Raw genomic sequence first — 13,668 nt, forward strand, 5'->3', positions numbered from 1 at the left:
TTCTCCTGCAGGGTGGTGAAGAGTTGGCGAAGGACTGTGCCCACTGAAGATAAATGGGTTACACTTGAAAAGGCTGGGAGTGCCCCTGGTCGGACTCATCTCCAGGGCTGCTTCCTTCTGCAGATTGTGGAAGAGACCAAGTGCTTTCACTCAGTGGCTTGGTGGGGGGGGGGGGGGGTAGATTTCAGGATCCAGCGCTTCACTCCTCTACTTTGTGACTTCATTGCTATCCTTCCTACAACCCATTCACGAGGCTCAGGGAATGGAAAAGGGATGGAAGTAGATGTTCACTGAGTGCCAGTGATGTGCTAGGCACTCCACTGAGCCATTTAAATTTACCCCTTCATGTGCCCCTCACATGAATCCTGCAAGGTGGGTATTCTTAAACTGAGGCTTCGAGAGATTAACAACAAAACTCGCTTCTGTCTCTTTCCAGGTGAGATCAAGGGCAGCTGACTCAATAGATGGCCCAAGCCCACGTGGCTGGCCTGGCCCTGTGCATTGCAACACCTATGTCCCTGACAATGACACTCCCTACTATGCCCCATGGCCCATTAGCCCAGAATTGCTGCTCTTTTCTCCCCCATCATTCAGGATTAAAATGGAAGACACTATTGAGCCACATCATCTTATTTGAGTCATTTTCCATTCAGCTAATTGCCAGCTACTGTCTGATCTGAGTCAGGTAGTTAAAGTCCAGTATATTTGCCATCTAGTTTCCTTTACTTTCATAACTGTAGCATTTGCTAAGTCTGAATGACTTTGGGAGAGTCATTGGAAGGCCCTCCAGGAATGTACAGCTGAGATACCCAGCTGACACTACTCAAGGGAGGTAGACACACACACACCTTTAAGCCCAGAAACTCAGGGAGTATCTTCTCAATAAATCCCCAAGTCTTCCCTAGAAAGACCTACCAGTTAGCTCAAGGACAATGAGTTGCATCCCAAATTGCTTTCTTCGGTCTGTAGGCAATTAAGGACAAGGTGCTGGGACAAAGTTGGAAAACTAGCAAAATTTGTCTCTGCCTCTTTTCCCACCACTTCCCTTTCAGTGGCTGCCTCAGCTATTCCTCACCTCCACCCAGGACCTCCCTGCCTTTCTGACTCCAAATCTTGTCTCCTTGTCCTCATGCACACTCTGTTCCAGAGTGCCTGCTTGCTCCCTCCTCTTATTCCTGGACTAGTATGAGCTAGCATAGGTCAGGCTATGCTGCAATGACAAATAGCTCCACACTCTTGGTGGCTTACAACAGATAGCAAAGATCGATTTCTTGCTCATGTTATACGTCACACAGCCGTCACAGGTCAATTGCAGCTCTGCACCACATCTATCTGCTTCAGGACCAGGTTGATGTAGCAGCTTCTATTTGAAATATCTCCAGTCTTGCGACAGAGGGAAAAGAACATGGTGAAGCACACACTGCCTGTCCAGCTTCTTCTCTGAGTGGTACTCATCATTTCTGCTCACCTTTCATTGACCAGAGCAGTCATATTGCCATGCCTGACATTAACAGGACAGAGAAGCATAATTCTCCCTAATGAGGGGCAGCAGATATTTTTGGACAATTTCACAGCTTACCACAGTCTCAATTATAATATTTCCACTTACATTCTGTCTTTTTAAAAATTAACTTTAAATTGTATGTGATACACAAATATATTCTTCTTTTAAATAAAACCTTAAAATATTAGAGACAAGGCTAAAATTCCTTTTGACCTCCCTCCCCTTAATTCTATTCCATTTTATGTAGACGTATCCACTGTTACCTCTTTTTCTGGGGGTGGGGGTGGGATGTGATGGATTGTGGTGTTCCAATCCTTTTAAGCCTTTTTCTATGCATTTACATACACAGATGTGTACCCTTAGAAAATGGGAAGTATTGTTTTGTGGGATGACAGTTTTAATTTTAAGTCAAAGAGACACATTCCGTGCTGGTTGTTGCTGTGTTCCCAAGGCCCTTCCAGGAGACAGAGTCATGAAGAGCACATGGTCTGGAACCAATCTGAAGCCCAACATGCACTTAACCTCCCAGTCCCTTAGTTTTCTTGCCTTGAAATGGGGATGATCTAGTGCATGGGGTTGTTCATGTAAAGCATGCCGACTTAATGTAAATTGTAATTGTAATTGTGTAATTGTGTTCATCAGACACAATTAGGGGGGTGCTGTTTATCAAACTCACAGTAAAACCCCTGGTGGGGTTACAAGTTATTTTTATATGCAGAAATCCTCTATTCAAGTAGAATCTAGAATTATCTCCCTTAGGATTTTTCTGTCTCACTTTCCCAAATACATTCCACTGGTATAGGGACAAGAATACATTTTGTTATGAGAATAAATTTAATTTAGGCACAAAGGGAAGAAAGGATCAAACATTTATTGACCCTTTATATGGGACAGTTGCTTTATAGGTGACATGAATTCTCAGCATCTTATGAAGTACATCATATTTACTCCAGATTTATAGGTTAGGAAACCAAGATTGACTTGGCCAGGGAACTTGGTCAAAGATAAATGGCTGGTAGGTGGTGGAACTGGAATTTGAAGCCAAGTAGGTCTAAGTTCCAAATTCATCACTGTACACACATTTAGTTATCTCTGCAATAACCTTAAACTTATTTTCCCCTTTTGAGGAGTGATTCTAGGTTATACTGGGACAGGAGAGAAGAGGTCAATTCGTTATTCACTCCTGAGGTCTCATCTCAGATATTGCCTTCTCTGGAAAGCCTCCCTACTCCAAGCAAGGTTAGATTCTTCTCCTATTGGCTTGCAGAGCATGCTGCACTTCCTCTATCACAGTTCTGAGCACATTGTATTGTGATCACATAATGACTAAAAATGTCAAGCCCTAATTAGATTAAAGTGATCCCCAATTCCTAATGTTCACAGGTGCTTGGAAAAGCTGATGGCAGTCATCTCTGATAATATTATTGTAGACCTTAAATTATTTTTACAAGTAATTTTTCAAATACTGGGCATGTGAGAACAAAAGAGCTAGCAATAAGAACCCACTGAAACAATTAAAAATTTTTTTTCCACAGACTGCTGTAAAATAGATCTGTTTATTATGATCAAGGAAATAAAATCTAAATTTAAAAATTGGGAAGATAAAAAGTGATAACTTGAAAATTCAGAAGGTAATAATTTTAAAAGCTGGAACTGTAAAACTTATTATGATCAAGGAAATAAAATCTAAATTTAAAAATTGGGGAGATAAAAAGTGATAACTTGAAAATTCAGAAGGTAATAATTTTAAAAGCTGGAACTGTAAAAAGTGACATAGCATTTTATGCAAGGGTACTTGAAAAAGTTTGTGGAAAAATAGAATTAAAAGGTAATACAAATTTTTCCATAAACTTTTTGAAGTACCCTTGTATATGAATCAAATAGAAACTTTAGACCTGAAAAATGCAATAAATAAAATAAAAAATTCAACAGATGGGTTTGACTTCACATTAGACACACCTGAAGAGAGGATATGTAAACTGAAATCTAGGTTAGAAGAAACTATTTAGAACCAAGCACGAAGAGAAAAAAGGATTGAAAATGCAGAAAAGTGGGCCAGAGGCATTGAAGATTTAGTGATAAAGTACAACAAATATGTAACCGGTGTCCCAGAAGGAGTGGAGAAAGAAGGCAAACATAATATTTGAACAGATAATAGCTGGGAATTTCTTAAAATGACTGGAAGACATTTATCCACAGATCCAAGCAGCAAACCCCAAGCAGCGTAAAGCAATTCACTCTTAGACACATCAGAATAAAGCTGCAGAAAACCAAAGACTAAGAGAAAGTTTTAGAAACAAAACAAAACAGAACTCTGGCTACCTTTAAAGAATTACTAGACTGACAGTTGTTTTCTTAGAAGCAACAATGAAAGTCAAAAAACAGTGGAATGACATCTTCAATGTATGAAGAAAAGTAAATGCCAAACTACAATTCTGCACTCACTGGAAATATCCTTCAGAATGATGATTTCAGATAATTAGAAACTGAGGAAGTTCTGCCACCAGCAGAACTGTATTAAAGGAAATTCTAAAGAAAATTTATTCTTCAGGAAAAAGAAAAATGATCCCAGATGGGAGATCAGAGATACAGGATGGAATAAAAAGTAATAAAAATGGTAAATATGAGATGCCCTTGTATGTGGGCAAATCTAAGTAACTAGTGACTATAAAGCAATTGTAAGAATAATGTAGTGTGAAGTATATAGGAGACAGCATTAAAGTATATAATAACATATAGGTCTCGAAGGTACCAAATGAAGTTAAATTGTTCTAAGGCCCTTGAATTGCCTGGAGGCAGGGTAAATGCATCATTCAATTAGATGTTGCTAAATCATGAATGTGTGGTAATTTCTTGGGAAAACACTAAAGAAATAGAAAATAGTTTAGCTCACTATGGAAGGCAGCAAAATAATAATGAAGGGAATTTATAATCTCAAAACAATAATTAAGGATATTCACAGCCTCAAAAGCATATATAAGAAAGGAATAAAGTCTGAAAATTAGAGAACTGAACATTGATCTCAAAGAACTAGAAAACCACAGCAAAATAAATCCAAAGAAAATACAAGGAAGGTAATGAAACAGATAAAGCTTTAAAAAGTATTTTTATACTTTAAAATATATTCTTAAAATTTTTATGCTTGTTTATATCTTTAGGTCAAAGTCCCTAAAATTAAAACAATCACATGATAAAGGTAGTCAACAATGTCATATTTAGTCTCTTTGAAAAGACTGATAAATGTCTGGTGAGACCAATAAAGATAAAAGAGAAAAGGCATAAATAGTAAATACCAGGAATAAAAGGGGACTTCAATACAGGCCATAGAGATCTTAAAAAGATAATAAGAGGACATCATGAACAACGTATGTCAAAAATTTTGAAAATTTAGATGCAATATGTAAATTTCTAAAGAAACACAACTTACCAAAACTGACACAAAAGGAAAGAGAAAACCTAATTAGTTTTGTACCTAATAAAAACAGCAAATCAAAAATGGAAAACTTTCCAACAGAAACAAAACAAAAACCTCCTGGCCCATGTGGCTTGACTTAATATTCAAGAAAGAAATGACACTCAACCACACACAAAAACTAAACAACCTGATTAAAAAATGGGCCAAGGACTTGAATAGACATTTCTCCAAAGTATATATACAAATGGCCAATGAGCACATGGAAAGATGCTCAACATCATTAGTCATCAGGGAAATGCAAGTCAAAATCACAATGAGATATTACTTCACAACCATTAGGAGGGCTATTATAAAAAAAAAGGAAAATAACAAATATTAGTGAGAATGTAGAGAAATGGGAACCCTTACGTGTTGCTGTGGGAATGGAAAACTGTGCATTTACTGTGGAAAACAGTTTTGTGGTGTCAGTTCCACTGCTAGGTACAAACCTAAAGAATTGAAAGCAGGAACTCAAACAGATACCTGTATACCAATGTTCATAGCAGCATTATTCACAATAGCCAAAAGGTGAAAACAAATTTCCACCATCAGATGAGTGGATAAACAAAATGTGGTACGTACATACAATGGAATACCATTCAGCCATAAAAAGAAATGAATTTTGGGTACATGCTACAACATGGATGAAACTTGCTAACATTACGCTCATTGAAAGAAAACAGACACAAAATGACAGATATTATATGATTCCACTTATACGAGGTACTTAGAATAGGCTAATTCATAGGGACACAAAATAGAATAGAGATTACTAGGGGCTTGGGGGAATGGAAGAATAGGGAGTTATTGTTTAACGGGGATAGAATTTCTGTTTGAGATGCTGAAAACGTTCTGAAAGGTGTGGAGCAATGGAAACACGTCTACACTGGTGGTGGAAATGTAAATTGATACACCACTTGGGAAAATAGTTGGCATTATCTAGTCAAGTTGAAAACACATGCAATACCCTCTGATTAACAATTCTACTCTTAGGTATATATCTTAGAGCTGTGACTTTCAAAGTGTGAGCCACAGACCTTTGGGGGTCCCAAGACCCTTTCAGGGGGCCTGTAAGGTCCAAACTATTTTCATAATAATATTTAGATGTTATTTTCCCTTTTTCAGAGTGCTGACATTTGCACAGATGGTGGAGAAGCGATGGTGGGTAAAACTGCTGGTGCTTGTGCACGAATCAAGGCAGTGCCACTGATTGCACTGGTAGTTGTATTTTTCAACACCACACAGTGACAGCCAAAAAAAAAAAAAAAAAAAAAAATGATAGTTTCACTTAAGGACGTCCTTGGTGAAGAAGTAAAAATTATCAATTAGATTAAATGTTGAGCCTCAAGCAATTGTCTTGGTATCATTCCATGTTGTGAAATGGGAAGGAGACATGAATATAGCACTGGTGCTGCATACCCAAGTACCTAATAAAAACAGCAAATCAAAAATGGAAAACTTTCATTCTGACTTGGCTACAAATCAGAGGTTCCAATGAGCCCATCCTCATGTTCACAGTAACTTGCTATTACGGCTCACAGAACTCAAGGAAACACTTTTATTACCGTTACTCGTTTATTATCAAGGATATTACAAAGAACACAAAGGAACAGCCTGATGAAGAAATACGTGGGTGAGGTCTGGAAGGGTCCCAAGCACAGGAGCTACTATCCCTGTGGAGTTTAGGGTGTGTCACCCTCCTGGCACATGGATGTGTTTGACAGCTCAAAAGCTCTTTGAACCTCTAGGTTTAGGGTTTTTATGGGTGTTCTATTATGTAGGCACAATTGATTGAATCATTGGCCATTGGTGATTAACTCAATCCCCAGCTCTTCTACCCTCCACGGAGGTCAGAGTGTGGGGTTGAAAGTTCTGATGAGCTAATCACGTGGTTGGTTCTTCTGGCAACCAGCCCTCACCCTAAAGCTATCTAGTGGCTCATCAAGAGTCACCTCATTAGCCTAAACTCAGGTATGGATGAAAGTAGCTTATTATGAATTAAAAAAAAATACTTTTCTCACCCCTATCACTCAGGAAATTATAAAAGTTTTATGAGCTCTGTGCCAGAAACCGAGGATGAAGACCAAATATATATTTTTTATTATACCACAATGTCATAAAATAATATCCATAATTAACTGCAGAGGCTATTTAAATACTTCTTTCTTTTGACTACATATCTATGTGAGGCCAGATTTTCTCCTTTAGACAAAACAACATATCACAACAGATTGAACACAGAAGAAGTTATGAGAATCCAGCTGTCTTTTATGATGATTCCAGACATTAAACATATCTGCAAAAACATGAAACAATGCCTCTTCTCACCAAATTTTTCATTTTCAGAAATAGTTAATTTTTATTAAAAAATAAATTGTTAACATGCAATGAGTTTTTGTTATTTTTAAATTAATACCAATATTTTAAATTTGTGTTTTAATTCTTAACATGGTAAATAGTGATGGATATAACCAGTGGTATGCTGGTAAATTGGCTCTCTGAAAAAAAAATGCAAAAATCACCACCCTGATACGCAATGTTTGCCAATTCTGTGGTGTAAATATTCCCACTATGACTGATTTCAATCTCCCAACACAACTTCACAGAATGTGGTGTTGGGAAGGGATCACAACTGGCTGGTGCGACCTGGCTCCAGCACCACCGAATACAATCCACATAAAAGAAAAGCCTTAGGAGTCATCAACAATTTTCAGGAGACTAAAGAGGTCCTGAGACCAAAAAGTTTGAGAACCACTGCCTTGAAGAAATGGCTACCTCTGGGCACCAGGAGACATGTACCATGTATAAGACAGTCTTAGCAACCATGGGTACATGCAACATCGATGAATCTTAAAAATATTAACTCCATTTAGGAAAAGAAACAAGAGTCCACTGAATACATACTATAGGATTCCTACATAAAGTCTACAAACAGGCAAAGCTAAACACTGGTGTATAGGAACACATACTTTCGTGCTAAGCATCTAAAGAAAAGCCAGGGAATGTTTGCTATAAAAGTCAGGATAATGGTTTCCTTTAGAGGAGGAATGAGTTGAGTGGGAGGGGACACGTGTAGCACTTCTGGGTGCTGGCAATGTTTTATTTCTTGGCTTCCCTGGTGGTTTTGTGGGATTTTGCTTTACCATAATTTATTTATTTGTACATTTATTTTTAGCGTACTTTTTCACGTTTGTGCTATACTTGACAATAAAACATTTTATAAATGGAATGACATAGAACACATGGCTCCCCTGTGCTTTGATTGCAAAGATGTCCCCTTTTCCTGCCTCCAGCCATGCCCAGACTGTGGTAGCTCCTAAAGAGAGGTTTGCTCCTCTCTGTGGTGCGTCTTCCATGGTCTTTCCCTGCCACCTGCTTAGTTTCAAGATGGGACAAATAGTTTTCTGGAATTCCTCTATTTTTGTTGAAAGACCTTTGGAAAACACTTTCTTTAAATGGCCTCCTGAAGTCCAGTGTCTTCCTTTGTGGCAAGCAAGAGGACTGCACACAGAGTTCTGTTTCTTTAACTTAACCACATGTTATAGGCATCTTCCCTGTGTCAGCCTTTTTTTTTAAACAGCTGCAGAGTATTTCGTTAGACAAATAGTTTTCTGGAATTCCTCTATTTTTGTTGAAAGACCTTTGGAAAACACTTTCTTTAAATGGCCTCCTGAAGTCCAATGTCTTCCTTTGTGGCAAGCAAGAGGACTGCACACAGAGTTCTGTTTCTTTAACTTAACCATATGTTATAGGCATCTTCCCTGTGTCAGCCTTTTTTTTTAAACAGCTGCAGAGTATTTCGTTATATGGATGTACCATCATTTATTGAACCAGCCCTTTGTGTATGGATATCTAGGTAGTTCCTGAATTTTTGCCTAGTGAATAAGCAAGATTCACTTTGTGAATCTGGACTGGCTTTTGTGTCACTGGACTGAGCTCGGGGGTGGGGGGTGGGGCACAGGTCTAGTGACTGATGTATCACAGCCCCTGCTCAGCATGCAAGACATAGAATGTGAAGTGACCGTGGAATGAATGAATGAATGAAGACTGACTCAGTGAACCATATTGTATCAGTGGAGCACAAAGACAGGATCCTTCATGGAAGTCCCTTAGGCAAAGGGGAAGACAGGCAGTAAACAGAGCCCAGTGGTTCAGGCCTGAATCCGAGTAGATTTAAATCCCAGCTCTCCCATGTGGTAGTTGTATGACTTTAGGCGGTGACTTAATCTCTCTTTTATTCAGTGTCCTCATCTGTAAGATGGGTACAATAATGGCACCTGCCTCAGAGGGCTGCTGTGAGGATTCATTGAGTGAATACATGTAAAGTCTCAGCGTGGACTTAGCACACCAGCACGCACTCAGTAGTAGTAGAAATCAGCTCACCCTGATTGTAAAAATGCAGCAAGGAGGCTGCCCGTCTTGGGGTGACAACACAAGAACCAGGTGTGTTCTTCCAGCTCCTGCTTTTGTGGTGGTGGTTGTTGGTTTGACTTGCTTCCGTGGGGTCAGTTTTGCTCCTGCAGAATCAGCTGTTCCTTTACAGGGAGTATTTATACTCAGAGTCTGTCACCGTGGAGACAGTCAACAGTAGAGAATCCAAGATCAAGTCACCTCTCCCTGGGAGCCGAAAGTGGACACTTGGGGCCTTTTTATTCCCACACATTAGCAGGGTGTCATCTACTACCCCCTCAGAAGGGCAGCTGAGAAGGAAAAAAAGGCACCCCAAACTCACCAACTCCATAACACCTTCTCTTCCCCTGAAAGCTTAAATCCTGTCGAGGAAAAGAGACTTGGGGCAAATCTTTACCATGTTTTTGACTGCAGTAAATCCACAGTCATTGTCTACTCCAGGCTGGCAGATTGAGACCAAGTATTCAACCAGAGTGCTCATTGCAAACTGGGTGGAAGAGAGGAGGAAGGTAAGTACGGGGAGAGCTCAAGGGGAGGACTGATGGGCAGAGGGAGGGGTGAGGTTTACCATTATTCATTATTTTCAAATCAAGGGCAGATGGTTGCATCTTGAGAACGTGACATTAGGGTCTTTGGGCTCTACATAGGGGAGTTTCACAGTTACATTCAAGCAACCACCATGGCTCCCGTTATATCTTGAAAACACCAGAGCAAAGGTGTTAATATCATTGTGCCTCTCAGTACTATTATCAGTGGCGTGTTTCTAGGAATCTGGATATTCTCTGTCCCCAATTCCTTTGCACCTTGACTTGAAGAACATTTGCTCTCCTTGGCCTGGTCCTTGCTGGAATGAGGCACCTGCTGGGTCACGTCTGGGACTCCTGGCATGAGTGCCCAGGGCTGTGCTGCTGCTCACTGGCACCTGTTCCACAATCTCACCCTGCCTGTGCATCTCTATATTTACTATCAAAACAGAACAAATGGGCTCTTGGTGTTCCTACATGCTTCAAAGCCCATTGGAAAATACTTTGCCTGAACTGGCTACTTGAAATTGAATATCTTCATTTGTGGCCATCAAGACTAAGCCACTTAAACATTGCAGAGACATCTAAACATCATCACATCTTCTTGGGAAATGGGCAAGGAAAAGAGAGGAGATAGAATTGGCAGTTTTGGCCTGGGAAAGAGTGGGGAAGGTTGATGGTGACTTTCAAGAACCAGCAAGGGCTGTTTTCATGGAGAACATTAGCATTTACCACCCCTCTGGCTGGACATGACCTGTGGCCATCTTTAGCTCCAACTGCACTTGGCCTGGTTTGGGGAGCAGGTGTGTGTAAGGAAGTTCCAAGGGCAAGAAGGACTGGCTGAGCAATACCTTCAGGTGCCTGTGGGTGATGCAGTACTAAGAAATATTATGGGTGGGTCTCACACTTAGAGGAGATTGCATAAAGAGTGTGAAGTTGGAGTGACATCAGCAAGACAGTAAACAAGAAGCTCCAGGTCCTCATTCCCCATGGAAACATTTTAATGGCTAAAATGTTATAGGAGCTCCAGAAAACAGTTGAAGGTCTACAGCAAACAATTGAATGCTCAATAAAGAAAAAACTACATTCAAAATAATAGGAAGTTCTGGGGCCGGCCCGTGGCTCACTCGGGAGAGTGTGGTGCTGATAACACCAAGGCCGCGAGTTTGAATCCCCATATAGGGATGGCTGGTTCGCTCACTGGCTGAGCATGGTGCTGACAACACCAAGCTAAGGGTTAAGATCCCTTTACCAGTCATCTTTAAAAAAACAAAACAAAACAAAAAACCCCCCAAATAACAGGAAGTTCTATGGTGTTTTCCCTTTCCCCACACCTCCCCAGCACAGCAAGGTGCAGTCTGAAGTCTGGGGAAAGCAGCCGTCCAGCTCCCAGTTCCCTCCCTCAAATCCACAGGGAGTAGAGCAACATTCTAACCTGCCTGGGGATGCCTGAGAGATTGGTCTGTGTTTCACCTAACCTGAGGCTCAGATGGGGAAAAGTGCCATAGTTCAGACCCCAGGCTGGGAAAAGCTGCGCAAGGCAGGAGTGGACACAGCTAGTGGAAGTTGCTGGGGGACTATGGACTTGTTAACGTATGGGGCAAGAGGTTATGGGTAGAGGAATACAACAGAACATCTAAAGCCCCAAGAAGAAGTGGAAGTGAGACTTTGGAAATTTAAGACATTTGAAAGGAGCTGTGTATATGGGGACATGGGAAAAAAACACACACAGGCTCAGGCAAGACCCAGAAAAGGCCTGAGAATACTTTAAACCTTCAGGTTAGGCTGACCCCAAAGCTCAGGAGATGACCTGCTAGTTAGAAAATGTCTTATCTTGCACAGAGCTAGTCTACAAAGACTGGGAGAGTTGGCTGTCTTTTATAAATGCCCAATTTTCAACAGGACCAGGTTGGCTTCACTGGTGAATTCCACCAAATATTCAAAAAAGAATTAATAACAATGCTTCTCAAACTCTTCTGAAAGATTGAAGAGGAAGAAACACTTCCTAACTCATTTTATGAGGCCAGCATTACCCTGATACCAAAGACAGACAAAGACATCACAAGAAAAGAAAACCTCTGACCAATATCCCTTATGAATATTGATGCAAAATTCTTTAAAAAAATACTAGCAAACCGAATTCAACAGTATATTAAAAGAATTATACACTGCAACCAAGTAGGATTTATTCTTGAAGTACAAGGATAGTTTAACATAGGAAAACCAATCCATGTAATAGAATAAAGGGAAAAAAACACATGATCATCTCAACTGATGCGGAAAAAGCACTTGACAAAATTCAACTCCCTTTTATGATAAAAGCACTTAAAAAATGAAGAATTGAAGGAAACTACCTTTTTTTTTTTTTCCTTTTTGTCTTTTTTCGTGTCCGGCAATGGATCACAACCCTCAGTGTCGCGCCCGGACCGGACTGGGACCGGCAACGGGATCGCAACCCTCCGTGCTGCGCCCGTCCCTCGCTCAGCCAGTGAGCGGGAACCGGTCTGTATGTGGGATCCGAACCCTCGGCGGGAGCACCGGGCCGGCCCGAAGGAAACTACCTTAACATCATAAAAACCATATATGAAAAACCCACAGCTAACATGATATTAAACAGTGAAAGACTGAAATCTTTTCCTGTAGGATCAGGAATAAGACAAAGACATCTGCTTTTGCCGCTTCTGTTCAGCATAGTACTGGAAATTCTAGCCAGAGAAATTAGGAAAGAAAGAGAAAAATATCCAAATCAGGAGGAAATAAAATTATCTTTTTTCAGATAACATGATATTATATGTAGAAAACCCTCAAGATGACACACACGCACATGCACACACACATACATACAAACTGTTAGAACTAATAAATGAATTTAGCAAAGTCACAGGATCTGAAATCAACACAAACATCAGTTACATTTCTATACACTAACAACAAACATTCTGAAAAGGAAAACAAGAAAACAATTCTATTTCCACTAACATTGAAAAGAGTAAAATACTTAGCATAGACCTGAGGGGATGAAAGACTTATACACTTAAAACTACTAAATACTGCTCAAAAAAATTAAAGACAACATAAATAAATGGGATGACATCTTGTGTTCATGGATGGAAGACTTAACAATGTTAAGATGCCAATGCTATGTAAAGCTATCTACAGATTTAATGCAATCCCTATCAAAATCCTAGTAACTTTAATCCACCCTAAAATTAATATGGAATGTCAAGGGTACCCAGGCAGCCAAAATGATCTTGCAAAAGAAGAACATGGGCTGGCAGGTTAGCTCAGTTGGTTAGAGCACGGTGTTGATAACACCAAAGTCAAGGGTTCGGATTCCCATACCAGCCAGCAGCTAAAAAAAAAAAAAAAAAAAAACAAAGTTGGAGGACTCACAGCTCCTGATTTCAAAACTTACTACAAATTTACAGTAATCAAGACAGTGTGATACTGGCATAAAGACAGATACATAGACAAATGGAACAAAACAGAGAGTCTAGAAATGAGCACTTGTGTATATGATCAAATGACTTTCAACAGGAGTGCTAAGACAATTCAATGGGAGAAGGAACTGTCTCTTTAACAAATAGTGTTGGAAAAACTGTATACTCACATGCAAAAGAATGAAGGTGGATCCTTACCTAACACTGCACATGAAAATTAACTCAAAGTAGATAAAACATCTAGATATAAGATCTAAAACTCTTAGTAAAAAACATAGGGGAAAAGTTTTATGACATTGGATTTGGCAATGATTTCTTGCATATGACACCAAAAGT

Source organism: Galeopterus variegatus, unplaced genomic scaffold (assembly GCF_000696425.1).
Source record: "Galeopterus variegatus unplaced genomic scaffold, G_variegatus-3.0.2 Scaffold11159, whole genome shotgun sequence".
NCBI classification, from domain to species: Eukaryota; Metazoa; Chordata; class Mammalia; order Dermoptera; family Cynocephalidae; genus Galeopterus; species Galeopterus variegatus.